Raw genomic sequence first — 5,106 nt, forward strand, 5'->3', positions numbered from 1 at the left:
CAAAGGATCATTAGTCTGATAGTATTGATTTGTAGAGGTACTGTTCATAAAACTATGCGTGTAGCTGTAGAATTTGGAAACATTTGAAATGGGCCAGACCATCAGCAAGAAATTACAATGAAGAGCGTAAGAAAACTGTTTTCAGCTTCCAAAATCTGAATGAGCAAACTCTTGAGTTCACACCAATTCTCAGTTGAATGTATCGATGTGAGATTAAAATATCAATTTTCAAATTAAACAAATTGTATCACCTGAATAACGAGAAGTTTCATCAAGAATATTTCTTTGAAAATACAATGTTTGAATATATTAACAGAATATGTACGTGAGTGATTATAGTCGTATTTAAATATTACTGGAGTTTTTGCCAACACCAAACCGTTATTTCAACACCTTGACGCATCTAGTCGGATCACTAACACGACGCGTATTCTTTTCGATTTCATTGAAATTAAGAAAAACGTTTCCATTCGAATTGAAAATACTTTATTACACGAATCAGTTCCGATTATGATCCCGAGATTTCTGGATATCATATATAAATTATTGGTGTTCAAGGAGGAATTTTTATGAAGACTTGTTGTCTTATTATCATGAGGTTATGTAAATCATAAGGTAAGGTTATGCAGTATCTGTTCATTGTATTGGCGACTTTCAATTGATTCACATATTCATATTATTTTTGGAGTCTACAACAATTACTTGATAACTTCTCCTGATATTTTCACATCTCTATCTGTTATCGTTTTCTAAATATTAATTAATTTCAATTTTTTTCTTCGGAAATCGTGTCCTCTAAAAATACTGATAATTTTGAGTTACGGAATAACATGGTACCAAAATTTGATTTGCAGTTAAGTGACACATGGAGGCTTCCCACACTTTAACGTAATCTCTGTAACTTTAATACAAGGTGGTAATAAATAATTTTTTTCGTTTAGTTGAAAAAGTGACTGAAAGTTGATAATTTAAAAAAACACGCTGTGTATCATTACAAATTCAGAAAGCTGTTGAAATTTGCTTTGTTTTTATGTATATCGTGCTTATACGCAAATAGTCAAGTTTCGGACTTATTTGTGAAAATGTCCCTTCAGAATAGTATTCTCAATTGGTATTTTGTAAGAAGGCCATGATTACTATTCAACACTAACGGTTTGGCAAGATGTTTATTTTAAATTTACCCAAACATATTATTGAAATTGATCTAAACTCGCAAAAATTCATTAAGTTTCATCAGCGACAGATTCGGATACCTTTCGTTGAACTTTCTACATGTTCAGCTGATAATTTTATCACACTGTCCAAAAATAATAAACAAATTCATAAGAACTTCTTTCGACTCATTTGGTTCCATTGTTTTAAAGGTATTTGAAACTTCTGAAGTAACGAGAATGTCAATATTATTAGGAGAATGTGAAAGTATAATCAGGGCCTGCTTACAAAATACCGAATGGGAATATCATTCTGAAGGGACATTTTCACAAATAAATGTTCATAAGTCCGAAACTTGACTAGTTCGGTATAGGTATGATATACATAAGAAGAAAGCATATTTTAACAACTTTCTGAATTAGTAATTTGCAAACGTAAATACTGTATTTTTTACCATCCTGTATTGAAGTAACAAAGATTACGCTGTAGTGTGGGAAGCCTCCAAGTGTCACCCAACTTCAAACCAAATTTCAGCACCACTTCTTCACTTAAAAATATCAGCATTTGGGAAGTACCGGAAAAAGTTGTCGTGTAATTGTTATCGATTTTGATAATAATATTATATAAAGGATGTTCCATTTGAGAAATCAAAGTTGCTGCTACTTTCTAATGGAAGTGGCAACTACTATTCGTCGAAAATATTTTGTTGGGTAGAGAATATCTTAGTATGCTCTCCATTGAATTTCAAAAGTGATTCCTTATCCAGTTCACCAGAAACGTTTAATGTGCCATCCACCGTGAATCACTTGGTATTTCTCGTTTTCTAAAATACTAATTCGCAATTGTCATAAGATCCCCCATCAGTGATTCAGTAAAATAACCTGAAATAAAATATTTAGTAAAAAATTGCGGAACTCCTCCTGGAATCGCAAAATAATATTGAAGCCACATTATTCCTTTATGTTCCTTCAGGATTCAGATGAAAATACCTAAAAATATATGTTATGTTTGAATTTGAACTTTCTCTCTGTCAACTTCCCTAAGGCAAATATGATTTTCATCTCATGGAGAAATCGTGTTTGGAATCAAAATAACGTTATCAAGATAAAATCCGAGAAACATCGGTTTATAACTCCCAAAGCAACTTATCTTGAGGAAAGCCGCACATTTGCATAGTCACTCAAGAAATGTATTTCTTTGGGTTTTGCATTTTTACACCGCATAAAAGAATAATCAGTAATTTGAATTGCAATCCCCTAAATCTTTCAAAATTGATACATGGTCTATAAAGTAAAACACCCTCCTCTGAGTATTCAGAAGGAAAATATATATGCGACTGTTGTTCCTTTTGTATTCCTTTCATTCCAGGTCCGACTTGATAATATTTGTAAAGAAATGTAGCCCAACAGCAGTTTGAGATAATCAAAATATCTCTTGCTGATATATCCTAATCATGATAATACCTAATATATGAATATGTTTGATTCTAATGAAAATACCTTTAATACATCAGAACAATTCAATTGATGAAAGTTTCGTTAACGAAGTTTGCATCATCACGAGATATCTATAATAGTTTTAGTAATCTCCTGATGATGATAATTCGGAAAGAGAAGAGCACTTTGAGAGTCAGTACTAACCTACTTTTGTTCAGTTGTGGGAAACAAGTTTTTCATAGATTCATTTCGAGTCGGAGGTTCTCCGATTCTACCCATCAAAATATAGATGATCTCTATGCGAATCCTGATTCTGAAGGTAGTTCGAAAACTTTTCTGATGAATGCGTTTGAGCCGAAAGAGGTAGGTGACTCATCTATCAATGTGTGATCACAATCATTCTGGTACAATATTTCTAAAGACGGTAATATTCAATTTCATATCATGATACTCCTGGTGAATATTGATAATCAGTTGGTAAGTCCATTCTTGATGCTTGTGAAAATAGCCCTTAGTGTTGAAACAATGTTATCGAAATGAGATTTTTTAGACGGTTTTTGATAAGAAAAAGTGTGGAATTCGAATCTGAATGACTAGTAGGACTTTTTCTTGCCGTCCATGGATTAACAATGCTTCTATTTAAGTTCAATCATCAATGATAAAATAGGGCGATAGTTTAGCCAAACAGCACCGATTTCCACAAAAATTTGAATATGAATTCTACCCACCTTCCATTTCAAAGTTGACTCTTCACCGGGGTTTGTTTCTATCCTGGGGTTTGATGACATCCGAGTTGAAAAATGTTTCACTGAAAATAAATCATCAAGTGAATCTGTTCTATGAAGTTTGTTTCTGAAAGTTTGAAATTTTCAACCTATTCACGAGTGAAAGAATTAATTTTCAAACAAATAAATCCTCATTTTCAGACGGTTCAACGAAAAAAAGTATTCCTTGTAGAAATGTGTCTCATGAAAAATTAAAAAAATTGTTGGGTTCATGGTGCCTGTAGATTCAATACAAATGGAGAAATCGCTAGTTGAAGGTTGGTTCTTATTTGTCAAACGCCAAAATTGAAAGTTTCGACGTTCAGTAACTAAAGAATTGTAGCAATTTTCGAGTGAAAATCATAGAATTTTTTTAAGTGCTTGAAAAAGCATTTTGTAACTATGCAAAAAGTAAACTTCCACTTCACGCTCTTCTTTTTCAAAACTGAACCCTTTAAATTGGTCAAAGTTGTAAAGCATAATACATATCATGTACTAAAAATGTAGTGATTATTCTCAATTGGGATGGTGATTAGAAGATACTTTTTGTAGTCCTCACCTCAGCTCCAGTATCAAGTTTGAAAATAACTATCAATTAACACATCCTTGGTTCATATCGTTTCCGTGTTAACATATTTGGATTTATTCAAGGAATCAACGACACTCCCATTCAACTCGTAATCACTTTCAGATTAACTACTTAACTGTGACTATCTTCTTATGACAATAAATAGATTTTTTTTCTCTGTTACTGATTGTTATGTGTGTGACTCCCTTCTACTTTTACCAGCACAAAGTCTGCTAAAATGATTATGGCGTTGATATCTGACACAAGTTTTTCCGTCAGTAGGATAATTCTTCACATACTTATGTATATTCCACTATTGTTACAAGTCTGATTTTTGTAATTCTGCATTCTTGACTGTGCAACGGATGTACTTGCTCTCAGGCCATCAACTTCAAACTCACTTTTCGAATTTGCTGGAACTATATCTTAACCCTATGACTATTCTGACACGAATCATCTTTTTCTGGTTAAGGTAATCGGTCAGTTTCTGAGTTCAGTCAAAAATTTATCAAATGTTTGTCTTTTTTTCTGTTCAATCATATTGAACCTAACTCTCTCAAATATGACATTTCTTTGCCAACCACAGTGGTCTTGGTCGTCGTCTCCAACTAGCAACAAAAACACTTCAATTTTTTGGGAAAATCTACAGTCTTCTGAAACATTCCCATGTATTACAAGCGGTTTGAGTGGTTTGAAACAGCTTTCAATTTTTGACAGTACTAGCGGCACGCTTTTTTTCAATCAGCAAACAAGGTCCAATCGAGAATCAAAAAACAATCTTGAAATAGCATTATTTCTCTTCCACACCCACCAACTTGCGAAAGTTCCTCAGTAACCTGACACCACATTGTTACAAGTAACTTGTTACAAATAAGACTAATGATACAACTTTTGGAATCATGATAATTTATTGCACAGCTAATCCAGACAATCAACTATGACAACCATCACAATTTCCAGAGCACGTCACTATTTATGTGTCTATTCATAGTATGCCGTTTAATTTTCAATAAGCATCGTGTACCACTGGTTGCCTAAGTAGTAGTGGACAATTATGATTTCACACAATATTATACACTTTTCATTTTGTATCGCCAAACATTGAACCAACAATAATTTTATCATAACTTATCTAGTTTTGATGCAAGGAAATTTTATGAAAAACAAAAAATTTTTCAGGCAATTT

General features: G+C 32.8%; 1 long non-coding RNA gene across 1 annotated transcript; it reads right to left on the bottom strand.

Moving 5' to 3' along the window:
* Positions 1-1,874: 1,874 nt before the first annotated feature.
* On the bottom strand, positions 1,875-4,872 carry LOC111509481 (uncharacterized). The gene is made up of 3 exons (XR_002722645.2): positions 3,912-4,872; positions 3,317-3,396; positions 1,875-2,033 (listed from the first exon to the last, which is right to left on the bottom strand). It is a non-coding gene; the product is annotated as an uncharacterized lncRNA (long non-coding RNA).
* Between the last annotated feature and the right edge of the window lie 234 nt (positions 4,873-5,106).

The sequence above is a fragment of the Leptinotarsa decemlineata genome, unplaced genomic scaffold, assembly GCF_025532065.1.
Source record: "Leptinotarsa decemlineata unplaced genomic scaffold, Ldec_3_MD MMD2_tig00003308_RagTag_RagTag, whole genome shotgun sequence".
Lineage (NCBI taxonomy): Eukaryota > Metazoa > Arthropoda > Insecta > Coleoptera > Chrysomelidae > Leptinotarsa > Leptinotarsa decemlineata.